Below are 27,747 nucleotides of genomic sequence, written 5' to 3' on the forward strand. Positions count from 1 at the left end.
AGAATAAGCGTTTGAAAATTGGCAATCTTGAAGCACCTCCTGCAAATTCACTTATTTCTCTCATCTTTTGACAAAAGTAAACAAATTTTGAATATTGTATCATCGAAAAGGGCTGAAGGACTATCTGTTTCATGAATTTTCGACTACTATTTTACAACGACTATTGAAAAAGTTGGCTGATTTTGAGTTCTGCCCTTACTGCGGGAAATTGGTGAAAATGCCCGAATCTCGCGTTTCACAACGAATTTTGGAACGGGTCTTTGTGAGATGAAATTTTACATAGTTTTTCATCATTTGCCATCAAAATCTCCGGATCCGCTGTTCAAATCCATGCATGTTAGTATTTTACTTTTAGATGTTTTATCTGTCGAATCGGTTCTAGCGATTGCTAGACGCCAGGAAAAAAAATAAGTTTTGTTTTGAAAGACGTAAATTTACATGTTTTGACCTTTAAATTTGTGTCTTTGAAGTCGCTCGTATATGTCAGGTTCAGGACACTAAAATAGTAAGTAAACACAAACGGATAACCGGATTTTTGGTTTGAATTCGGCACAACCGGCATATCAGTTTAATTTGACTACCCGTGGCAGTTGTTTTTAACCAAAGCTTTGGTTTGTTTCTCTGGTACTTCAATGGTTAATTTCTACAATCATCCGGTTGAAAATGCTATTATGTTGGTTGTTTCGTTCTGACAGTAGAGGATATTAACGATTTTGTTTATTGTTTCAACTGCCATTTGCCGTTTGTTTTTAACAGACTTCGGTTTGTTTTTAACAAACATCGGTTTGTTTTCTATCTCCATTTATCATGTAAAATAAACCAACCCATTAGTTGAAACTACTAACCCCTCCGATCGAAACCGCCGCCCTCTTACCCCGCAAAACCACCCTTCCTTTTCGGTGACAAAAGAAGTTTTCTAAAAAAAACTGTAAAATGCACAAACATATTTATTTTCCCGAACGTAATACTATACTTTAAACGCAACGAGAATCTTGGCACATGTAGAAATAAAATTCAGTAGATTGGCAAACCAAATATTTCTATCCGGGGATCAGGGCCAAGATTCGAACCCATCATTGCACGTAGGTACTGCTAATCTGAAAATTCAATTATATTCAAAACTCACAAGACACACATCTAATGTTGAAATAATTAAACTTACCAGGCGTTCTAGTACGTTCTAAAGTATATAAAACATGATATAAAACATGAAAAAGATTTTCCAAAACTAAACTGATCGAGCACTTATCAGACTTTGCAAAATGAGGTTTGTGGAATGAGGAAAAAAAAGAACGAAAAACGATTCAATATTTTGGTTTGGTTCAAACTTACATGTTTGTTGTTTTTTCGTTAACCGGAATATCGGTTTGTTTTAATCGCAGGGATGGTAGAATCAAACTAATATTTTGATTTGTAGATCCCGGTTGAATCAACCTATGATTTAGTAAATATAAACGGTTGCATTCCGGTAAAAATGACAAATAGTTGTTTAAAGTAACTGGCGTCATTTGTTATTATTAAAGAGACAGCTGGCAGTAGAAACAACAAATTTTCCAGTTTGCATCGAACCAAAATATTGGTGTAAAAACAACAAATGTTCGATTTGAAACTACTATTTTATTGGATTGTGAATCAACAAACGTGTTTGTTGCTTCAAACTGCACTGTTTCCTCTTCGTGTAGGTGTGTACATTACAATGGCACTTCCAGCGAGAATGATATTTTATGAAGGAAGTGCATAAGTTACTACAATTCAATTACAGAAAAATATATTAAATTCATTTGTGAGGTGACGATGACTGGTGCACAGCAAATAGTTTTGTAATATTCAGGCACGTATTTTTTGGCGACGTATCCAATTTCCAATGTAATTTCACTCGGTAACATGGTTTTCCAACAACTATCACACTCACCATGTACACCCTAGTTGGCCCCGGAAAGTGTCAACAAACCCATTCCAGCAGATCATATAAATTAACCACATATCTAACTCGGTGAAATAGCCGAGAGGTAAGGGACATGCCTCACAATCAACGGATCAGTGTACGAATACATACCAATATTTTTCTTATATATGATTCATCTACCGATTCGGTTCTAGCGATTGCTAAACCCACTTCCAAGCTGCGGCGGCTTATTTGCTGCGTGGAAAGAATGTATATCACTTTTACGACTTGACTGATGTGCAGCGAAAGTGATGTGATATCACAATTTTTTTTTGCTGTGTGGGAACGGTGAAGAAATACGGCTGAAGGGTTATTCAATCTCTTCGGCTGGCAGATGAGCCCCTTTCGGACGCGCGTGTGGTCTGGAAGAGCTGAACTATCCTTTCGGCCGACGCATGAGCTGACCATGGACGGTTGTCCTACAGCGCAGCGAAATGGAGTTGCAGCAAGATGGAAGTCAGTTTCGGCGGTACTTTCCGCACTTCGTGGAAGCCAGTAGCATTGTTTTTTTTTTCGCAAGCCCAGAACTACAAAAACTAACGTCAATGATTCACTCCGCTCGTTCAGTCTAAAAGTACTTTTGGTGCCTACCGATAATAGTCAGGTCGACATCTAGCTTGGCCTGTGCTTCTAGCTGGATCTTAACTCACTAGTTTGTAAAACCATTCCACGGCCCGGACATTAAAGTTACTCGCTATTACCAACGGCCTTCGCTCTGTCATCTCGGGTGTCAAACTGACTGCTCGATTGATCACCGCGGAGGCGCATTGCAGCATAGAAGACCTCGTTTACCTGAGCGAACACAAAGCCCTAGTTAGAAGTAGACACCTCGTCCTGGACGGGGTATTTCCCTCGTCCATATCACCGCCATTTTTCCGGACCCAATCGCCGCCCAACTGCCGTAATCGGCGAGTACTCGGTATGGGTCCGCTATGATGGCAATATCCATCTCCCACTCAGTGACTGCCTGGCAGATCAGTTGCTGGGCTATGTCATATGTAGTGCAGTGGTTCAGGTTCAGCTGCATTACCTATACTGTGACTTGTCAGCTGTGGCTCTTCTGAAGGCCGGGCACCTTGGACCTCCCGTTGGGTGCTTCCAGTTCGCGGATTTTCCGGAACAAATCAAGCACATGCAATACCTATACAAGTATGCAATACAATGTGTCCAGGTTCAAGACACTTTTGATGCAAGCATGCGATATCCCGTGTATCGTCAGTTTGCATACCGCTCAGCCAAGCTTGTGGAGGGGAAGGGGTTTTGGAGGGTTAAACCTCTCCCATTACAAAAATCTCATATACTAAGCAGCCTTCCACATTTTGCCAAAATTATGAATAATCTCTCCTTTGTCATCTTTTTTGTACACGGACCCGTGACCAGCTTTTCCTGAGCTTCCCTGCTTAAACGGATACAAAGCGATCCGGCAACCGATGCAGTATACTTTAGATATGTAGAGATAACTAATCTCAAGTTCCTACATGCATCTCTGGTAGTTACTTCATGAATGGAGGTTAGCGACGATTACGTTGTTGACAAGCACATATGCTCGAGGCATGACACGCGAGTTTCTCTTTTCTTACATACTGAAAGTAGCAAACAACGAGTTAACAAGATAATTTTGATAAAAGTTCCCCTTATAAGAGTAAGCCTATAGAAATCGATCGTTGCTGATAAAATAAGTAACAAACTGTTAGATAATGAAGCATTATGGCGCACACAAGTATGAGTATGATAGAAGTAAAATTAGACATGAAGACCATGTATGAAGGAATGCAATAAAACACTTGAATTCTATGTTTAGCTTCCCAAAATAGAGCCGGAACCAAGCCTTGAACAATGAAAGCATCTCAGAAATCACGTACTACCATTGCAAAAAAAAAAATAAAGAAATGACTGGCTTGCCATAATGGGTTCGGATAAGGTTCAATATCCTTTATTTCTTGCGCGCTTGATTTCACCGGCATCCATCATTGCTGCTGCCCCCCTCCACAATATTTCTAACGAGTTCTTGGTGTCTGCCTATGAAGCAAACCATCGAGCAGCTTCACTGGTATCTACCGAGAACGGCTACGTTGTGTTGGCTTGCTCGTTGCTGCTGTTGGTGCTCAATTTAGAACCGGGATGACTGTTTATGCCCAACTATCGCCTTTTATCCCACCATTTATTTATGAATATGAAAAGTGTTGCGGTACGAAAATAGCCTGCCTCTTGAAAGGATCCCGATTGCCTTTATTCGTCGAGCGAGACTCAAAGACCCTCTGCAGATCAACGAACCAACGAACGGTGAAAATCTAAATGTTTCTTTTTTCCTGCATTTTCCTCCGTATTAAGATAAATAGCGGTGATCACGAAAAAATCATGTATAAATTATGAAATTACCTCCACCCGGCTCAGGTTGAGTGTTCTCGCGTGAGTCTTCCGCGTGGAAGAAAAGCTGCCGATATGTTAGAGGTGACCGCACCTTCCCATCAGTCGCCTTTCAACAGTTTTGCATTCTTCGTCTGTTGTGTTTGGCAGGAATCTTCGCGCTATTTGTGCGATTATCGTTCTGTGTACCTGGTAGCCCAAGCTGCTGCCGAGCGAAGAACGGTCAATTAAGCACACTCTTCTCTCGGTCATTGCAACACAACGCAACGGTGACTGGCGGGGAGATTTGCCGCATCAGCTGTTGTCTAATTGTTGTATGCTGGGAAAAGGTGCAACGCCTTGTTGGGAACTCAAGTAAGTGGCTGGCCGGCCGGCACCTGGTGTAGAGCTTGCTCGTGCCAAAGTCATTGATCTTGGTGCTGTCCGTGATGCGGCGAGTTTGTGTCACATTTCGTTCCTAACGGATAAAAGGTGCCATGTGAAATTGTGCCCTCTAGCGTGCAGCATGTTAAAGGCCAATTATAACAGGTCAAGAATATGAACAAATTGTGATGTTGCGACCTCGGGAGTCAGTGGCTCATCAGCATAGGCTTTGTTGCCAAGCAATTTAGAGTGAGCAACCGAATCATTCACCCTAGACGCAACTAGCAGATAGATGGCGGTGAAAATGCTACCATGAGACCATATGATGATACCAATTGCATATCTCGTTTTCAAATTCAACTCTCCGGGGACGACGATTCAACGTGGAATTCTAATACACCGGCGGTTCCAGGTCGATGTAGATTGTCCGTGGTTTCGTTAAGTATGAATGCCCGTAAATATTAATGGCTACCAAATGGAAGGATACGGGTCCGAGACGTACGGAGACGACGCCACGGTTTAAAGTGTTATTAAGATAAATTGTCCACTCGTCAGACGGAGAGCACAGCATTCAAATCGGCATGATGTCACGCAACACTTCCATCACCGTTGTACACCGTTGCGCCTGGATTCGTTGTTGTTGAGTGCTGGAAGAAAGTAAAAAAATAATATATGTCATATCCATTTGAGCGGGCGGATATGAGCTTCGGGCTGTTCGGATATGGCAAACGTTTTACTGTTCATATGCGATTTGTACTTACTTCTGCCGAGACGAGATGAGATATCGCGTCTTGTTTATTGCATGTTGTGAAGACGCTTTTAAGTTTTATGATACCAAACGAGGTATTAATATTTCATGCCCGCTTTCGCACAAACATTTTTCCCCCTTCAATTTTGTTGATTTGAACACCAAAGCCAAAATTGTGCGTTGAAAGATATGAGTGAACTTTAATTATCTAAGCAGTGTTGTGCAACGGCGCTATGAAATGATGGTTATTATGTTTGTATGTAGGTATTCATCAGAAAAAAAAATCAAGTGAAAATGTGTGGTCGTTGTTATATAGGGGAACTTACGTATTTTCGGCAGTTTTGTTCTCTTCGTCATGGGGTGTTTTTTGAAACCTGTAGGTCTCAGAGTTGGCCTCAAATCCTTCCCAACCAAGCAGAGTTATGTGCCCAAATTTCAGGCAATTCGACTCACAAAAACCTCCCATGACGAAGAGAACAAACCTGCCGATAATACCCTTCGTCACCCTACTTTTTTATAATAGTAAGTAATACTCCGTAACTCTATGAGCCATGCACTTCAATTCTCTAACGGGAATCCTAGATGTTTTCATTTAAAAACGTATGTACTAATTTATATAAACAATACGTTGGAAATAACCAGGATTTGATGTTGCTGTGAGTTATTTTTAACTTGCTTTACAAACACCGCGTGATCTCGTATATTTCCATTTTATAATTGAATATACCCAACAAAACAGATATGTACCCGCTCCAAACGTTTCATAAACCATCTCGAAGCATTTTATTTCGTCGAAAAACCTAAAGCCGCACAATTTGCACTGCCAGCACAGCGATTACGGAAAACACGATAACAAATGGTGGAAACGTGCCGGACCAGAATCTGCTCCTCTATTCCGGTTTGATAAACATATGCAATAAAACCGCCCTTGGTGTTCTCTCTTTCATTTTTTCGCACCGGGCGACTGGGCTGGGCAGGCGAGGACCTTCTCCACATTCTCGCACCCATCCTGGAAACGTTCAATTTAAATCACCCGGTGGATACGTGTGAGTGCGTTCCAGGAGGTGGAAAGGTAAATTTAATGGCCACATCAACCAGCTCGACCAGTTGTAGGAGAAACACCAGCGGAATTCTAGATTCTACTTTATGAACCTTTAAAATACACTAAATGTAAAAAAGACAGTTAAAACAGGGGCTTTTCAAGTTATATTTACAAATGGGAAGCTCATCAACTTAAAAAGAACGCCCGCTTTGAAATCTTCAAAGAAATCATTAGTCGTCAGTTATCATTAGTCAAGAACCAATATCTAAAACAAAAATGAAATGTAAAACCTAGATTAATCCACCTACTGGTGGTAGTGCCTTTCTCGTCGAATATGTACTCATGATTTTTTCATCGACTGAAGTCAAAGTGTTCCTGAAAGCAAGATTTTTTTCCCAAAACGATTTAAAAAACCTATTGGAGCACATATTCTTGACAAATTCCGAGTTCAATGCATAGGCAGAGCTGAAAAATGTCAGATCGCTTAGTTAACCGCATGACCACCTTGACTATCACTCTGGAGGCCGATTACTTTGCGGTCTTACACAAAGTTTTGTTTATGCACAGCAAGTGAAATTCCTCATACTCAATCCCATTCAAATTTCAACTACATTACAGACCGCGAGGGTGTAACCAGTTGCATCAAAATTTTACACAGTTATTTTAAACGCAAAAAAAAGATTAAAAAAAAACTTTGTTTGGAGTTGTTGCGATTGAATTTTAATGCGTTGAACCATCCTACTGTATAGTTACACCTAAGAAATCTGAAAATGTGTGATTTGATTAGATTGCTTTAGTTTTGTCAAGATTTGGATCTCTTATATTGCATCGGTTTTGTTCACTTTCGTATTTCCGGCGAACAACCCAACGCTGGTTCTACAACACTAGCGGTAGCCAGTATTGTGGTATGAGCTTATTTTGTTGCAAACCGGTCATCAGGTTATCAAAACAGCCGTAGTTTGATGTGTCGCACAGGTTTGGTTTACTTTTACATTTGGTCACTTCCAGTGGGATACCCGGAACTGGATCCGGAACACTGCCAGCGGTTTCAAATACAGTCGGAGACTTTTTTTCATTTGGCTATCGAAAAAGGTTGGTTCATTTTTATATTTGGCCATTTTCTGCAGGACACCCGGAACCAATTCTGGAACACTGCCGGTTATTTTGAATGTGGTCTAAGCCTATTTTCTTGCTATCCATTCATTAGGTTATCGCAAAAGCCGCGATGTATCGCATGGGTACCGTAAACCGGGGTCAAATTGATCTCCGGGTCGAAATTGATCAGACGTTTATCCGTTAGATAAGGTATGTTTTAAATGGTTTTCTCGCATTTATCGTCTAGTATAGGATTCCTACATCACGATACTTGGAAGGAAACTATGTAAAGTATGCTTAATCTATCTGAAAAACGTCTGATCAATTTCGACCTGGAGATCAATTTGACCCCGGTTTACGGTACGGTTCACTTAATATTTGGCCAATTCAGGTGCGGCACGCAGAGCTGGTTCCGCAACCCTATCGGTTGTCCAAAATATGGTCTGAGACTATTTTCTTACTATTTGTTCATTAGCTTTCCCAAAAAGCTGCTATTTGATATGTTGCTTGCATGGGTGTAGTTCATTTTTACATTTGACCAATTCCGACGGAATTGACGGAATTCCGGTTCCGGAACACTGTCGGTTCAGATATGGTATGAGATTATTTTCCTTCTTACCGTTCATCAGGTTATCAGAAAAGCCGCGATTTGATGTATCACATGCATAGGTTTGGTGCACTTTCATTTTTTGCCACTTTCGACGGGACACTCGGAACCGGAACACTACCGGTTCAGATATGGTCTGCGAATATTTTCCTGCTTACTGTTCATCAGGTTATTGAAAATGTCGTAGTTTGGTGTATCGCATGCATGGGTTTGTTGCATTTTCATATCTGATCTCTTTCTGGGGTACCGGTTTGGAACACCTAAATAGCCATAACTTCGGAATGGCTGGACTGATCCGAACCATTTTCAATAGGGAACAATGGGACCAGATTTCCCGTCGAATGAACCATCGGATATTGAAATCGATTGAGATTTACTGCCAAAAAGTGACATGAGTTTGTTTGTGACACACATACATACATACACACATACACACACATACACATCCGGACCTTCTATTAAAAATTCATTTTTGAACATATACACCCAAAACAAGAAAAGCTACCAAAAATTGAGATATGCCTTTTCTACCAATTTATGTATTAAAAACGTACCGAAAATGTGATAAATCATAATCCATTAGTTGTATTAAGATGCGCTACACGGTTCCACAGGTTCCATACCTCTACACACAAACACTTCTATTCAAACCCGAGAAGTTGAACCGGGTTGCGTCTAAAAATAACTTACGCTTCGCTGCTGAGCTTCGCGTCCTATTGTCTACTAGGAATGTTCCACATGCAAACAGCACACTGCTGGATGCGGGCTTTTCAGTGCACAATGGGTCAAGAGTCGTATATACGAAGACAAAAATGTTTCTGCCAAGTTCTGTCACTTGTTTGCATTATTGTGAAATGAGTACGGTCACTCGAGTGTGGCTTATCCAAAAATCTGCTGATTAATTATTCTCTATACAGTTTAAAAATGTTCTACAAAGTTGTAGCAAATATGCAAAAAAAAAATGTTGTAAATTAATTGAAGCATGCAACTTTTATTACTTATTTTGAATACCGTCAAGGCGCCATTCACCATGGAGGCTCCATTCACCGTGTGCCTTCGAATATATTTTCATTATTTCCATATTAGGATTGAATGATATGACAATTTCCCTTAGGGAAATTGTCATATCATTCAATCATAATATGGAAATAATGAAAAAATATTCGAAGGCACACGGTGAATGGAGCCCCCATGGTGAATGGCGCCTTGACGGTATATTCAGCAAGCTGTAACTTTTTCTAAAGTACACCAAATATTTTCAAATTTTACCTGCCAGTTGCACAACTAGTTAGCTATAAACGGTACAAATTTGGTCTCGATTGGATAACTTTACATGAAGTTGGAGGAACTCTAGTAAAGTAATTCATATTTGAGTGTTCTTCGTAAAATTGATATATCTCTGGATTAAGTGAACCGAATGAAATGATGTGTCGCACATTTATGACTAATACATAACTCTTTGAAAAACCTTTGACTTGACTAAAACACGTGCGAAGTAAACAAATTTACAGCTTTTGATTACTTTACGAAACAAATCAATCATTTGAATGATTTTGCAATGTGTACCGCCTAGTGACGAAATTTCAAAACAAGTGGACCATCAACTGTAAGCCCTTGACTAACTGAATAACATTGACGAAGACACCAACTTTCTAAATGGTGAGAGTCATGAGCTATAAGAAATTTAAAATTTGCTTGACCTCTGGCGCCGCTTATTGGTGGAATTTACAATTAAACGATCCATCACCATCCATCATGAAATCGTAAATAAAATTATTAGAAAGATGATTGTTGAATCAGTTTTACCAGATGAACCAGCTTAACATAACAATAATGGGGAATAGGGTCAACAATTAAAAATAATCTTTCTAAAACACAATATGTATCTTAAACTTAAAGTTTAAGCTTAGCCAGTTTTGTCTTCGTAAATACGGCTTTAAGCCCATTGTGCAGTGTGGCAGCTGTATCACTTCCATCACCAAGCCACGTTTGTGTTGTTAATTATGGCTTTCAGCCTCTCGTCTATCCATGTGCAGTTGTAGCCCTGCTCGTTAGAGCGCAGGGTACTGTGTATCACCATTATAGTGTCTCAGTTCGATTCCCGCCGCCGACTTTATATTTTTTAAATATTTTTTGGTAATTGATGCCGCCGCTGCTGCCATGCTAGTCTAAAAATAGAACAAATAATGAGAAACCAGTGCGACAGAGCACACGCACACATGCGAAATTTTCATTTTCCAGATTATAGGAAGCCAAAACAATTTTTGGTATACTGCCACCTACCAATTTTTGTATTTGCAAAGCCTTAACACAATATTTGTATATGTTTCATACCGCATTATAATAGAATCTGCCAATCTCCGGTTGCGTGTAGTCTTTCCAGTACACTTATTGTACGAGAAAGGCAAAAATAGGAAGTCTATGGTATATTTAAAAAAACCAAGAAAACCCGGGAAGAATTAATTAGGAGGACTATATTAAAGAATCCTGGGAGGAATTCTTAAAGTAATGGAAGCTCTGAAAAATTATATTGCAGCTATTAATCCCTTAACCTATAGGAATCCCTAAAAGAATCTTGGAATAATCTCAGAAAGAATTCCAAAATGAGTCTTCAAATATAGGATAAATCGCCAATTGTTGCACACCTTAAAAACTCGCCAATTGTTGCACACCCCATAAGAAAAGCATTGAGTGTGCAACAATTGGCGAGTTTTCAAGCCGTGCAATAATTGTCGATTTATCCTTCTGGGAAAATCACTGAAACAATCTCGGAAAGGGCCTCTGGAAGAATCCTGTAGGAATCTCAGTAGAATATCCAGGAAGGCATCCTTAAAAGAATTTGTGAAGAAATCCTTAGAAGAATCTTTGGTAGTAGGAAACGCGAAGCAATATCGGGAAAAAATCCCAAAGAAAACTCTCGAATAATCAATGATGTAAATATTCATGGAAAAGGTTTCTGATCCCTGAAAGAATCGAGGAGAAATTCTAAAATTTACCTCAGGAGGTATACCTGGAAGAATGCCGAAAGAAACCCTGGGATAAATCAATGAACAAATTTTAGAAGGAATCTTGGGGAAAATTGCTAAATGAATCCTTGAAAGATCCCCGAATAAGTCTCGGCAGGAATCTATAAACCACCACGACCACGTTCTAATCGACGGTAAATTCTTTTCGGATGTAACCAATGTCCGCACATACCGCAGTGCAAATATAGATTCGGATCACTACTTAGTCGCTGTATGCATGCGCTCAAAACTTTCGACAGTTTTCACCACGAGTCGAAGTCGAACGTCGCGACTCAACATCGAGCAGCTGCGTAACGTAGAAGTTTCTCAAGACTAGGCGCAGCAGTTAGCAGTGGCCCTACCAACGGAAGAGTAGGTTGGCGCAGCTACACTTGAAGATGGCTGGAGGGACATCCGATTCACCATAGGTAGTACCTCGGCTACAGCACTAGGCTTCGCGACTCCGAATCACAGAAACGACTGGTACGACGGCGAATGTGAACAGTTGAAAAACGAGAAGAATGCATCATGGGCGAGAATGCTGCAACACCGTAGGAGAGCGAACGAGGCACGTTACAGACAGGCGCGGAACAGACAGAACTCAGTCTTCCGGATGAAGAAGCTCCAGCAGGAAGAACGAGATCGCGAAGCGATGGAAGAGCTGTACTGCGCTAAGGACACACGAAAGTTCTACGAGAAGCTGAACCGCTCGCGCAGAGGCTTCGTGCCAAAAGCCGACATGTGCCGAGATAATTACGGCAATATTCTGACGAGCGAGCGTGAGGTGGTCGAGAGGTGGCGGCAGCATTACGATGAACACCTCAATGGCCGTTGCAAGTACCGAAGGTGGCGTGGTAACAGATTTAGGAGTATGTATTTGATGAAGCACAACTTCAATTTGCAATGTTCCTACTCAAGCGTTCTTGCGCACATTCCTTTAATTACGCTTGAAAAAAAAAACGGTGTTTTAGGGATGGAAGAATGTTAGGACATCGATATAAATTGCAATAAAACGAGATCGTGGAGATAACGATTTCTATAACTCTGGATCCAGTTATGGCGGCATTCTGAGGCACAAAAATACTTTTCATCGTCGCAAAAACTATTCACCTCCGCAAACCCGCGCGGAAGGTCGATCCGTTACAAATTTGGTTGGCTGCGTGGAAATTTCGTCGGTACTCAGATGTTCATCGGATTTCTTTCCACCTGACTGCAATCTCAATGACCCGTGTTTGGGACTCGATAAGGGTGACCGAGCGTCGACGTGTGCGTGCTAATCGAATTCACTAGCCACACTCACAGACCGAACCTGAACCTGAAGCTGGAGTGGTCATCCACTCTCCAGGGGGGCGATTTTTGCATTTTCAGCAAGAGCTAGGATAGGAAACATTGCTGGACGGCGCGGCGGCGCTCATAGGAAACTGGAGGTTGATTGTTTATGATTATCGAAATTGAAATTTAATGCAAATCCGACGCAGTAAATTGCGAGCCTCATTTGTGCAGCGTTAAAATTGTCCAGAGCTAGAGGAGTAAATTATTGCAGATGAGTGGTTGGTCAGCATCAGCAGAGATAGCTTCTGCAGAGGGTGTTCTGAAAGGAAAACCGTGGTGCAAAGAACGAACACGACTCCATGATAGCGTTTCCCGATTGTGATCAATATTGTTAATCAGAGAGGTAGCACGTACCGTGACTAGAGAAACGTGCTCATCATGCACTTTCCAACGGGAAGATGAATGGAATCGAGCCAGAACGTGTAGTCTGCCAGGTGACGGCATCGAACAAAGTGAGGATGGAAACTTAATTTAAAGTTTTATGGAGTCGAAGATAATAATAATTTCAAAGAAGAGTGAACACAATCAGAATACTGAAATTACTTTATGAGCAGAAAATCTACACTAAGTTGATGGTCTATTTATTATCTTTCGTATTGTTGCTTATTTTGTAGTATAAAAATACGCATTCTACTGTAACGTTATAATGTGTTATTTATGTATGTTTTAATTTTCTTCTCTAATTCAGACAAGCGACGATTTATGATTACTCATTTTAATTACCTAATTGTGAATTTTGGTATGGAAAAAAAGCGTAAAGAAACATTGTATTCGTTATAAATAGGAGCAAATGAAAATGTTGTCCTCAAAGGGTTGACAGTTACTGTTTCTGGTAAAAAAAATCGTTTAATGAATTTCCTTGATACCAACGTGAAACACCTGAGGTTTTAAAATACATCACTTATTGTCCAGGTGCATGCAAATCTTATAAAGATATACTACAATCACATGGAAACACGCAAAAATCAATGAGTGGGTTGTCCACATTGAAGTGCAACCGGTCGAGCACTTTATAGAGCACGTGAATAACTCCAAGGGTCAAGCATCGAAGCTGTTTGTTACGCTGTCAGTGTCTTATTTGCGAATGCTGCCCTTCAAGGGCACCGAGTACAAGTGTGGAAACACTATTAACGATAGTGAAATTCACTGAAAGGAACGCCACTACCTGCATACCTACACTACTGTCACTTCAACAACAATAACAACAACAGCCACAGCCGGAATCGCCTCGAGGATTGGATTCCAAAATAGAATTGAATGCTCCCCTTTCCATATCCTGCTTCTCCCCGTTTCCCTAGATCTATTCTCAAGTTACACAATGTGCGCCCGTGCCTATTGGATCGTGTGTTGTTGTAACTATGCTCTGCGCTTCGGTATGCTTTCTCTGCTTTCTTTCTGCATATGGCACTCAGCCAGAGCCCCCGGGGGGAATTGTCTAAAAGAACTCCTACCGAAGCCCGTCCGTGTTCATGTAGGATTCGCGTATGGCGGCTCTGGCTGCAGCTATCGTGTGACTAATGGGCAAGACCCGGTTCAGGGAAATCGGTTTTGCACAGGGGTTTTTCGTTTCAATCGGATAAATGGAATATCTATTGGCAAGTGTTTCTTCATATGGTAAATGGACTATGTCTTTTTGCTTCGGGTTTGCGTTGAATGCCAACTGAGGTGAAGCATGTTTCCCAACTTATCGCAATACATGTAACCATTTTGACAAACCTAGCGTGCAAAAGCATTCAAACAAACGTCTTGAAATCCCGCTTCAACAGTGCACAGTGGGAAAAATCGACCCAAAAAACGGATCTTTTGACTCCGCTGGTTTCGGTACGTGAAGTTGACCATTTCTGACATAAAAAGTACGAGAAATCGATTGGTGCTAATTTCATTCACCGCACGGCGCGGGAAGTGATCCATTTTGCCCCATTTTGCTCTTTTTTCATACAAAAAGAGAATCAAAGTGTACTTTCCAACAACTAACACGACTGTAAATCATTGAAAATAGCTGCAGGTGTAATTTGAGGTTAATAAAAATCATAAACATATATGAAAGATCCTATTAAATGATTATATTGCCCCCTATGCCCCAACAACTACTGGAAATTGTGAATTTTTATTATTATGAATGGATTTTTAATGTTATTGATTTGAATTTCCTTTTTTTTTTGCATAAACAAAAGGCACTAGATCTGTTATCACCAGAATCATCTTGAGTAGTTGTCCAATTTGCTCCATTTTTCCCTATTATCATAGAAAAATGAGATTTAAAATGTATTTATAAGAAACAGATACTGTAATGGAATGATGACAATAATTTTAGTTGCAATTGGAAGCCAGCAGCTATCATGCGCATAAATGAAAGATATTTTTCCTATTTTGCCCTGCATGCCCCTAAAACATAACATTTTTTCTATTGTTTTGTAATGTCACTGGTTGCAATACATGAAGTCCTAGATCATTTTTTATATGTACAAATACGGTTTATCGATAAAGTTTAGAATCATTCAAGGAAGGGTACAAATAGCTGTCCATTTTACCCCAATTTGCCCTGATTGGTTGTCGCCACTTGAATGAATTGATTTCTCCCATTTGCTTCAGTCCGAATGGATGGACTTATGTAGCTGAAACCACTGTAATCGAAAGGACTGTTGAAACATATGACTTTGGAGGGGAATACAGGGTATAATAGGCATTAATCCTAATCTTAATTTGTGGAAAATATGCACAAAACTGATTAAATGAGGCATCTTAAATATATATAATTTGGTGCTTTGAGACGCCCTATTTAATCAGTTTAGCGCATATTTGACATTTTTTTTTAAATGCTTATTATGCCCTTAATTCCCCATCAAAAGCTGAAATTATAAAAAAGTCATATATGTGTCTTTTTGATAACATTGGTTCCAGTACCAATTCTAATAAGGGAAATTAATTTATTCATTACTTGACAAAAATCAGTGCAAATTGATTTATTCATTACATGACAAAAATTAGGGCAAATTGGGGTGAAATGGACTAAATACCGTTCTGAGAATGATTGTTGTATTAATCGATAAACGGCATTTGTGTATATAAAAAATGATCCAGGGCTTGATGTTTTACATCCAGTGACATTACAAAATCATACAAAATATGTTATTATCCAGTAGTTTTAGGGGCATGTAGGGTAAAATAGGGAAAAAATCTTCCATATATGTGCATGATAACTGTTAGCTTCTAATTGCACCTAAAGCTAATTTCAACGTTCCATAGCAGTATTTGTTTTTCATGAATACATTTTAAATCTCATTGTTTCATGAAAATAGGGCAAAATGGGGCAAATTGGACAACTACTGAAAATGATTCTGCTGATAAAGAATCTAGCGCTTTTTGATTATGCCAAACAAATCAACTTCAAGTCAGTAACATTAAAAATCCATTCATAATTAGGAAAAAATGTAAATATCCGACAGTTGTTGGGGCATATGAAGCAAAATAAGCATTTAAAATAATCGTTCATGTATTCTTATGATTCCTCCTCTCCTCTCCTCTTCTTGGCGTAACGTCCTCACTGGGACAAAGCCTGCTTCTCAGCTTAGTGTTCTATGAGCACTTCCACAGTTATTAACTGAGAGCTTCCTCTGCCAATGACCATTTTGCATGTGTATATCGTGTGGCAGGCACGGAGATACTCTATGCCCAAGGAAGTCAAGGAAATTTGCTTTACGAAAAGATCCTGGACCGACCGGGAATCGAACCCATCACCCTCAGCATGGCCATGCTGAATACCCGTGCGTTTACCGCCTCGGCTATATGGGCCCTTATGATTCCTAATAACTTCCAATTAGTTGTTTGAAAGTACATTTAGATTTTCTTTTTGTATGAAAATTGGGCAAAATGGGGCGAAATGGACCACTTCCCGTGCCGTGCGGTGAATAAAAATAGCACCAATCGATTTTTCGTAATTTTTTACGTCAGAAATGGCCAACTTCTCGTACCGAAACCAGCGGCGTTAAAAGATCCGTTTTTTGGGTCGATTTTTCCCACTGTGCAGTGCATCAGAAATGGAAAAAAATAGAATTAGAAATAAATATATCGACAAATATGTCAACACATTTGCTTTCGTCTACTGTAACCAACTTTCTCACTAACTTAAAAAAAACTGCCTTTCAAGTCTGTCCTTAACGGCCTGTCCCAATTTATCTAACATAACCAATAGGTGCTGTTTGTAAACAAAATAAACAACTTGTATATATTTTGCTTATACATTCTTGTAGCTCACCTCGAAAAAAGTCCATTTCTTTTAATGCAAACGTTTGTTTTTCGAGATTTTTCATATTTTTCACGTCTTCTACGAAATTGTTCGGATTACAAAAATACACTAGAAGCTACGCTAGACTATCTTTAAATTTAACTCGTATACAAATATCTTAGAGCAAAAAAGTATGCCTTAAGCACAAACGTCTTGACATCCCGCATCATTAGTGCATTAGAACTGCAGACGCACAAATCTCAAGAAGCAAACTTCAAACAACAGTGCATTTTATTATTCTGTTCTTGATCACTTGTAATTAGCTTAAAATGAGAAGCTCAGGTGCGTTGGTTTTGTTTACGACGAGATTTGTGCCCTCAAAATCGTGAGTAGGTGCCGAAGTCGGCCATTGTGGCGGCCATTTTGGGATTCTAACAAGTCTGTCCTTAAGAAATTCTTCCGTTTGTCAGCAGTGGCGTGGGTTACGTTATGTTATCCAGCTTAGTCCATAATATGAGTAGTTGTCTTGTTAAGATAGAACGAATCATTAGGGTTATTAGCCAATTTTTGAAAAGTTTCGTTTCATTTGTTTTTCCGAGAACGATATTCAGTGATCATCTTGATCCAGTCATTTCTCACACCTGCCATGGAATCGGTATTCCCTTAAATTCCATCTCCTAAGAGAAATCAAAACATTAGATCCGAACTCGAAAACTTAAATGTTCAACATCTGCGTCCCTAGCTCTTCATCATCTTGAACGATTTTCGCTGATTGTTGGACGGTTTACACTGGTAGGGTATGTGCGCCATCAGTAATCTCACGCTCCCATATTCATCCTATTCAAAAACAAACGAATACGACACCAATTAATTCCGTTCTTTTTGTTTTCATGCGCGCCCACTTCTAACAAAAAATACAAAAATAAGAAACAAAACAAACAGCGTTTCAATCCTTTGTTTTTCGTAGGATGAAAATGGGAGCCACATGCTTAATAAGGGAATCAATATCCTAGTTGAAATTTTAATTTATATATATTCACTTTTTAGTTTCATTGAGAAATCAGAAGGGTATCGGAGGGGTTCCCTGGGTTCCAGGGAGCTTCTAAGGCGAATTTCAGGTATGATTCAGAGCAAGTGTTAAACACCTCCCCCCATTATCGACGCTTCATGCACTAGGCGCCTTTTGCCGAAATCGGGAAAAACCCCTCCCTTGGCGCCACTTCTGTGCACGGGCCTGATTCAGAGGCACTTAAAAGTTTTCCAGGGAATTTCTGGAGGGTTCCGAAGGGATTTCCGTTGGATTGAGAGGATCCTCCTTAAATCCACTGAAATCCCCTGGAACGACGCTGAAACACCTAGTATTTCCATGGAATCTCCTGAAATACTCTTAAATCCCCAGAAACACCTCTGCAACGCTCTGAAACCCTCTGTAATATCCTTGAAATTCCTAGAAAATCATTGGAATGCCACAGAAACCCTCTGGATCACCCTTAAAATCTACTGAAATTACCTGGAAAGCCCCTGAAATCCCTTGAAAACCAATGAGCCGTCCTCGAAATCACTCGCAACGCTCCTGAAAATCTCTAGAACGCCACTGAAACCTCTGGAACGCCGCCAAAATACGCTGGAAGGCCTCTAACTCCTGGAACACTCCCACAACGGCCTGTAATACCCTGCAGCTCTTTGAAAACCTCCAGAACGCCCCATGATATCTATTGTATTGCCCCTGAAATCACCACCTCTCCCCACCCCCAGGAACACCTCTAAAGCCCTTGAAATCTCCTGGAATGATCCTGACATCTTGAAAATGCATGTAGCGTCCTTAAAACCCTCTGGAACGCTCCTGAAACCCTTGGAATATCTCAAAAACTCTTTGGAACACCTCTGAAACCCTTTGAAAACTTCTGGAATACTCCTAAAACTCCAAACTTTGAAATGTTCAGGAATATCTCTGAAAGCCCCTGAAAGCCCCCTGAAACCTCCAGTAACGCCCATGAAGCTTTTGGGAACACTCCTAAAGCCCATCGAACACCACCTAGATTCCCTGGAACGACCATAAAATCCTTTCTAATGCCTCTGAAACGCCCTGGAGTATCCCTGAAACCCCTTGAAAATCCCCGGAACGCCCTGAGACCTCTGGGATTATCCTTGAAGCCCCTGGATCACCTCTGAAATCCTCTGCAACGCTTTTGAGAACCCTTGAGATACTGGAATATCCCTGACACACACTACTACTTAAGTAGTAGGCAATTACTACTACTAGTAGTAGGCAATTACTACTATCAATCAGTCTTGAGTACCCAAGTCGGTGCAGAGGCACCTGGAACGCCCCTTAGCATCATTGAAACCTCTGGAACGTTCCTGAAACATTCTGAGATACACCTGAAGTCCCTTGAAATCCAAAAGCTATATTTTCCAAATACTGGCGTGAGTGGACAAATTATCCACTCACGCCCGTATTTATACACATTTATTTGCTTAACAATTAATTAAAACAAGACATAACACAGCGCAACATTTTTTTGTCTCAAGAGCAAACTTATGTGTCTTCGAAGGATTTTGGGCCGCTGAATCCGAATCTGGGCTCAGATTTGCTTCAACACGTCACAATTTTGCGTTATACCTCAATTTATAGGGCAAAATATGCGATTTTGGACTTTTTTGACTGCAAGCCATTAAGCATGGACATATTTTTTTTTCAGCAATCAAAAGGTTAGGTCAATTAACATCTAAATCCAAGCTTGCTATTTGATGAAAACATTCGCGAAATGATGCGATTTGCTTTCAACAACGAATACGTTTTCACCCATCCTCGCTTTATTCAATCAACCTACCATACGAGTAGCACACGAACGGACTCAACACTGCTCAGCATGTTGACTCTTCCTTTTCGCCGTTGAGCCGTTGCGTTCTAGCCAAGCATCTCTTTTCATCGCTTTCGATGCTTTTCGACAGCTTATCGCGAAGCATCGTTGGCTGGAAACTTTATTAGTATGGTATCGGTACATGCGAATGTTGCTTCTGTGTGCGTGTCGAGCGTTCGTACCGTAGCTTCGCAAACCAACCTATTCGGTATGGTTCGGCTGTTCGGGCGAGCGTGTGGCGGCACAGTCAGATGTGTGCAAAATCGTTTGTGATTTACATCATGTTCGTTTTGCCACCTCTTTGCTGCTGGTCATCGCTGATCAGTGCACAGTTCAATCGTACGCGATATATATACAGTTGATGAGTTGTGATGAGCACTAGTGAGGTGATCATTTGCATCATTGTCTAAATCAACGACTCATGCAAAATATTTCATTTTACCCAATCAAATTTGATAGATTTAAGCATTTTATGTTAGTATGAAAACTTGCATGCAACTTTTAGAGGGTGACTTGTATGGTAAATCGTACTTAACATAAATCGCTTAAAACTATCAAATTCGACTTCGTAAAACGAAATATTTTGCATGAGTCGTTAATTTAGATGTTAATTGACCAATTTATACTCTGGTTGGTTAAAAAAATATGTCCATGCTTAATGGCTTGCAGTCAAAACAGCCCAAAATCGCATATTTTGCCCTATATTGAGGTATAGCTCAAAATTGTGACGTGTTGGAGAAAATCTCAGCCCGGATTCGGATTCAGCGGCCCAAAATCCTTCGGAGACACATAAGTTTGCTCTTGAGACAGTCCAAAGTAAATTTTTGTTACGCTGTGTAATCAATAATACATAGTACGCCACAATACTCGGTTTATGGCTGCCGCCAAGGATGGAAGAAAATCACTTCTAGTGACAAATGATACAGGATACGAACAATCCAAGATTGCCTTTGCTCTTGCAGTAGCATAATACCGACACCCTCGCCCCGTGCTTGTATCATGGGATCACAGGCAATCAAAGCATCTGATGCACGATTTATCATGGGATCATACGTTATCGGATCATGTTACAAGTCGCGATAAATTGTATTCATCACGATTAAAATCACTTATAGACCAATGAACAGAATTCATTATTGAAAGCAATACATTCATTGGTATATCTTGATATTAGAGCAACAAGAATGCACAAAACGTGAATGATTTTCGGCATTTATCATTTCGATTTCATGATAACGATCGCATCATGGCCGCACATGCCTCGCGATTCAATTTTCGCGGAGCGTGGTTTGTTATAATGCTTGACGACAACGTTCTATCGTTGTTGCTATGATCGCGCGATGCGCTTTAACCGCGACACATTCGGGATCTTATCATGATCACTAGATTTCCATCCTTGGCTGCCGCTCTCCAATGTTCCATTTGGTCCGCCCATTGTGAAACTCTGTGCTCCACACCTTCTTGTGCCAACTGGATCGGTAGTAAACACCAGCTTTGCAGGGTTGTTATCCGGCATTCTTGCACCATGCCCTGCCCACCGCATCCTTCCGGCTTTGGCCACCTTCTGGATGCTGGGTTCGCCGTAAAGTGCAGCGAGCTCGTGGTTCATCCTTCTCCGCCACACACTGTTCTCCTGCACACCGCCGAAGATCGTCCTTAGCACGCGTCGCTCGAAAACTCCGAGTGCTTGCAGGTCCTCCTCGAGCATGGTCCATGTCTCGCGTCCGTTGAGGACCACCGGCTTTATTAGCCTTTTGTACACAGTGCTTTTGGTACGTGGGTGAATCTTTTCAGACCGCAGCTTCTTCTGGAGCCCGTAGTAGGCCTGCGCTGATGATGCGCCTCCGAATTTAACGACCCACGTTGTTGACAGCCGTCAGTAAGGATCCCAGATAGATGAAATCCTCCACCACTTTGAAGGTATCCCCGTCTATTGTAACATTACTACCCAGACGGATCCAGTCGTATTCGGTTCCGCCTACCAGCACGTTCTTTGTTTTTGAGGCATTCACCACCAGTCCGACCTTTGCTGCTTCGCGTTTCAGGCGGGTGTATAGCGGCAAATTATATCTGCAAAACGATTGAACGGCTCGTCAAACTTGAACAGATCTTCTACTGCACTGAATGTTCGAATACAAGCAGCATGGTTGTAGAACACCAATAAACATCCGCCATCTTGGCTTTTAGACAGCTATCGGACTCCAGGCATTTTCCTTATACCAAATATATCCATATTACGTAGTTTTAGAGCCTCTCGACACTCCGTTAAAAAGACCATTCACATCGTCTTCAGCCGGAGGCTGCACAGACTGAACACATTACTTACACTAGACAACGGACAACACAGAACGCCCAGTGGCCCAGTGATGAATTTTTCGTTTGACGAAAAGTTTCCACCGACTGGAGCGGGAATCGAACCCACACTCCGAGGTTTACGATACGCCTAGACAACTGCCGCCGCTAAACACGCGGCCTCGAAGCCGACAGTCGCCATTTTAAATTTTGAGCCGGCATCTTGAATTTTGGGCCGACATTGTGAAATTTCTGGTCTCCAGTGTTGATTTCCGCACAAAATTCGTCAACTATGATAAAGGTTATAAAAATCGTTGCAGTTTGAAGTGTCGCGTGATAGGGCTTGGTTCAGTTTTATATACGGCCAGTTCTACCGGTGCTGGTCCGGATCACTAAAATGACTATAGCCATACGCGCCAACTTGTGACGTAGTTGAGGGGCGAAGCTCTCCAAAATTGGACAATACTGAACTTTTTTCAGCTCAATGTACTAGTTTTTACGTGAATATGCCTAAATAAGATGAGTTGTGTTAATATTTTCCGGATTTCATTGATTTTGAGACGCCTTGCCCCCCAACTACGTCACAGGTTGGCGCGTATGACTATAGCTCCAGAACACCTTAACCGATTCAGACCATTTCCAATGGCAAACAATGCGGTAAAATTCCGGTTTGATTCAAGCTCCAATCCCAAAAATCGGCCAATGGTAAGTGCATTAAAAGTGAGTGACCCTTTTTGTACACAGTCATGCATACATACATACACACATACAGCCTTCATCTCAATTCGTCGAAAATTCGTTTTTTGAGTGAACATATAGTCTTTCAGTATACTTTGGTGTACGAGAAAGGCAAAAAATGATTTAGCAGATAGGCAAAAAGCATAAGAATGAGGAAAATCAATAACATTTTACAGTGAGCAAAAAATTGAACTTAGAGCACCTTTACCGGTGCGCGACTAAACTAAATTACATAGCGCAGTATCATAGCGCTATACCTTATCGGGGGCTACTAACCGGGCTAGTAAAATAGCAGCGAGGCTTTCGGGAAACATCGGGCGCACAAATTTAGGCGCCCGATAGTTGCGCGGGAAACGATTGCTATTTCATATATGTCAAAAGTGCTGTATTGTTTTTATTTGTTTGTTTCGAACAAAACGCACCAGTGGTAAGCAACAAATTTGGAAAACACTTGCAGTTAGATAAAATCTGCTGCGAATATCACAAGCAAAAATGTCCAGGAGTACCCGTCGCAGCGTTCGGGTGAGAGAAGTGTTGGAAGAATCAAAAGAAAATATCACTCCCAAACGGAAGGGACAGCCTCTACGAAGGAAGCACGACACCACAATAGAGGAGGAGGAGTGGAAGCCTCTCCGTCAAAGCGGGGCAGAGTACGACCACCGAAAGAATCACCGGAGGACAAGCCGGAAGAAATGAGTGTCACTGCTGTGGGATGTCTCCCGGGGCGTGAGCGAGAAACGTAAAATCTCGCTCTGCACGTCGAGGGGATTTCGGTGAACCCGGTCCACCCGGAACAGGTTTAGGTCAAACGACCATCCTGACCAAAATTCCTCCGGGAATTACGGGGTTTCCTCCAGGAATTCCTCCAGAAATTCCTCCGAGGATTTCTCCAGGGATTCCACCAATAATTCCTCCGGTAATTCCTCCAGAAACTCCTACGGGAATTCCTCCAGAAACTTCTCTGAGAATTCCTTCAAAAATTCCTCCAGGAATTCCTTCGGGAATTCCTCCAGGATTTCCTTCGGGAATTCCTCCAGGAATTCCTTCGGGAATTCCTCTAGGAATTCCTCCGGGCATTCCTCCAGGAATTCCTCCGGGTATTCATCCAGGAATTCCTCCGGGTATTCCTCCAGGATTTCCTCCGGGTATTCCTCCAGGAATTCCTCCGGGTATTCCTCCAGGAATTCCTCCAGGAATTGCTCCAGGAATTCCTCCGGGAATTTTCCAGGAATTCCTCCGGGGAATTCTCCAGGAACTCCTCCGGGAGATTCTCCAAAAATTCTTCAGAAATTCCTCCGGAGAACCCTACAGCATTTTCTCCTTGGATTCCTCAATAATCTCCTCAAAGAGTTCCTTCAGGAATTTCTTCGGAAATTTCTTCAAGCATCCCTCCGGAGATTAATCTAGAAATCGGTCCGGGTATTTCTCTTGAGATACCTCCAGGAATTTTTCCAGAGATTCCTGTAGCGATTGCTCCTGTGATTCCTTAAGAAACTCCTCCTTTAATTTCTCTTGGCATTCCTGCAAGAGTTCGTATAGAAATTCTTCCGGAAATTTATCCAGCAATTCTTCCGGTTATTTCTACGGAGATTATTGCAGAAAAACCTCCAGGATTGCTCAAGAATTTATCCGGGGATTAATCCGGCAGTTCCTCCGGGAATTTCATATAAAATTTCTGTGGAGATTCCTCCTAGAATTCCTTCGAAGATTCCCCTAGAAATTCATCCGAAAATTCCTCAGGTGAATTCCCGGAGGAATTTCCGTGAGGATTTCCTGGAGAAATGCCTGGGGCAATCCTCGGGGAATATCCGGAAGGAATCCCCGGAGGAATTCCTGAAAAAAAAAAAAACCCACGGAGGAATTTCCTGAAGGAACATCCGAAAATTCTGAATGAACCCCCGGAGGAATTCCTGGAGAAACTCCTAATGGAATTCCTGGAGAAATTCTTGGAAAAATTCCCGGAGGAATCCTCGGAGGAATTCCCGGGGAAATCCTCGGAGGAATTCCCGGAGGAATCCTCGGAGGAATTCCCGGAGGAATCCTCGAAGGCATCCCGGAGGAATCCTCGGAGGAATTCCCGGCGGAACTGTTGAGGGAATCCCCGGAGGAATTCGTGGGGGAATCCTTGGAGGAATCCCCGGAGGAATTCTTGGAAGGATCCTCGGAGGAATTCCTTGAGGAATCATCGGAGGAATTCCTGGTAGAAACCCTGGAGAAATTCCTGAATGAATCCCCGGAGGAACTCTTGGAGGAATCCCCGGAGAAATTCAAGGAGGAATCCCGAAAAGAATGAGAAGTCCCAGTAGAAATTTTAGGTAAAATTCCGGAAGAGATTCCTGGGAAAATCTTAGTACGTATTGCTCGAGGATACTCAGTAAAAATTCATGCTGGTATATCAGAGGGAATTCCTGGGGAATCCCAGAAGACATTTTTCCAAAATAGGTTTCCAAAATATTTTGTTTATACCGTAACAGTATTTGGCAACGGCCGGTACGCAATCCGGGAACTAAATATAGTAGCGACCGGTGTGGAAATGAGTAACTAAACTAAAATGACAACTCTGTGGGCAATCATTTTACTCACCCAGATAGTAGCCCCCGGTAAACTTGCTCTTAGAAGATGACATCATGTTATTAACATTAATATGTAATTGTGTTCAAACCCAGCATTCTTCCGTTGGGTGCGCAATAAATGAACTGCAGGAGCTCTTTTCCGATGGATACGGCTCGGTTCATCGACGCCAATCTTGAACTGTTCGACACCTTACAGGTGCTGCAGAAGTTGTAATTCCTTTAGGGGCAGTCGGCGAAAAAAGTGCTTTCACTTTGAAATTCTTTCACACTCCAGTTTTTTGCCCATTTTCGTCGAGCCCGGTAGCGCACAGGGAAGTTCAAGTCTAGTATAGGTACCACCGTCGTCGTCAGTCGTCTTCTCAGGTTTGCAACTATGCACGGTGATATGTCTTTCCACCGCGTCGCTACCGCCGCCCCGCTCGATGAACCATGTGTGCGCTACCTTGCTACACGATGCAGTAAACTATTCTACGACATCGACGTCGACGCGTCGGTCGTCACCTCACCAAAAACCGTATAGTTCGTTGTCAGCCCTGCAGCACTACCAGCTCTTGTTCATTGGTTGCTCCTTTCTTTTCATAAGCGAACTTCTGTCTATCCTAGTCTACGGTCGATGGGGTGCGCGGAGTGCGATGCGATGGAGCCGGGTCGTCGTTGCATTGATTGTTTTTCAATTTAGGTAAGCGGATGGAGAGTGTTTTGCGAGCTTTAAAGGGAAAATTAGCATGCTAATGTAACGTTACAGCGGCAACCGGAAGGCGGCAAATTTAACCTTTGAAAGAAGTTGGCATGTGGAAAATTTAAGCGGATTGCTTGTTGGCAAGTTTTCCTTCCTTGGGGAGAGGGACAACACCAGGAACAATGCGGCGAAGTGAAAGGCGTCAAAATTCCTTGAAGCGATTTGTGTTGTTAGAGGCTTGGGAGCTGTCAGTAACATATTGGAAACTATCAAAGATGATTGATTGTCGGTAACTTGGGTTGACAAAAAACGACATCATTAGCCCGATGGGGGAGAAGTATAAAGCATTTTCCAATTGACTTGATGGTTCTGTTGACTTTCGATCAAATCACGACGCCTCCGCTCATTTTTCTTCACTTTGTTGCGTCTAATTGATTTCCCAATTTTCTCACGTCGTTGTCACTGTTGTTGGACTTTTTTTTTCTCTACACGCTCCATTCATCGAAATGTGATCAACAAGGGGGAGTCATTTATATTTGCGATATAATAAGGTCGAAACATAAAAGAAAAATAGATTGAGTCACATGGCTTCAAGTTTGGGGATATTTGTAAAAAGACATCAACAGAATGTCACAAACACGCACATTAGAGCTCATTCAGACCGGCTAACGACGTGGTTTTTGTGCCAATTGATGTTTCACATCTGTTTGTCCTTTACCATTTGGCAAAGAGAGCAGATGACAAACAAAGTTCTTCAACCATAATTGTCACTTATGGTTTCACATAGTCGTTTAATAATTGAGATCTGTCACATGAAATATTATTTTTTGCAATTGCGTTGCAAATTCCCCTACTTTTCACTCGCGATAAGAGCAATATAATGGCCTACTTTTCTTTACTAAAACAAGAGTGCCGAAAAGTACTACTTTTCGGCACTCTTAAGAGTGCTGAAAAGTAGCACTTTTCGGCACTTTTGCCAGCACACACTTTTTCCAACTATCGCAGCTTCCGTTGATACCGCTGCTGCTTCTACATCCACTGAGCAGCTCGAGTTCGAATCAGGATGGTTTAGATTCTGATTCGGACTGCAGATCAAGTGTAGAAACAGTACCTGGAACCTGCTGGAACTACTTTCACTCTTGCTTTTACTACTGCATGACGGCGATGGAAGCTTGAAAATTTGTGACACCCAGCCTACGATAGCCTACCTGATCGAGCAAAAACATTACGCTAACGCGCATGGAGGCGCGCACGTGGTTCCTCCTGATACATGTTTGTGTAACTAGAAAAGATTATACTGAATGGGGGATGTTTGCAATTGCAAAAAACTTTGTATGCAACGCGTAGCAAAACTCGATTTTTTCAGCACTCGTCGTATTTATCCAAATCGGCAAGCCTCGTTGGATAAATGTACGACTCGTGCTGAAAAAATCATCATTTTGCAACTTGTTGCATAATAGTAGTTTACGCAACAAGGTGCAGAATGAAGATTTTTACAGCACGAGTCGTACATTTGTCCAACGAGGCTTGCCGAGTTTAATAATTACGACGAGTGCTGTAAAAATCGAGTTCTGCACCGAGTTGCGTACAACGTTTTTTGCAATGTCATAAATTACCGCTTGAGGATACTTTTTAACAAAACTTTCTCATCAAACTGCACACTGATGTTCATAGCCATGTTTAAGAAAGTCTGATTATAGCAGGTTACACTGTGCAGTTGTCACATTTTTCAAAACTGCATCCAGAAAGCATCAAGAAGTTGATTAAAACTGAAAACAGTGCTGTAATGATTCATTACGCAACGCAAAACAGTGCTGTAATGAACCATTATCGCACTGCTCGTTTGGTGTGGGAAAGTAGGCCTTTTCCTGT

Source organism: Aedes albopictus, chromosome 3 (genome assembly GCF_035046485.1).
Source record: "Aedes albopictus strain Foshan chromosome 3, AalbF5, whole genome shotgun sequence".
Taxonomy (NCBI): Eukaryota; Metazoa; Arthropoda; class Insecta; order Diptera; family Culicidae; genus Aedes; species Aedes albopictus.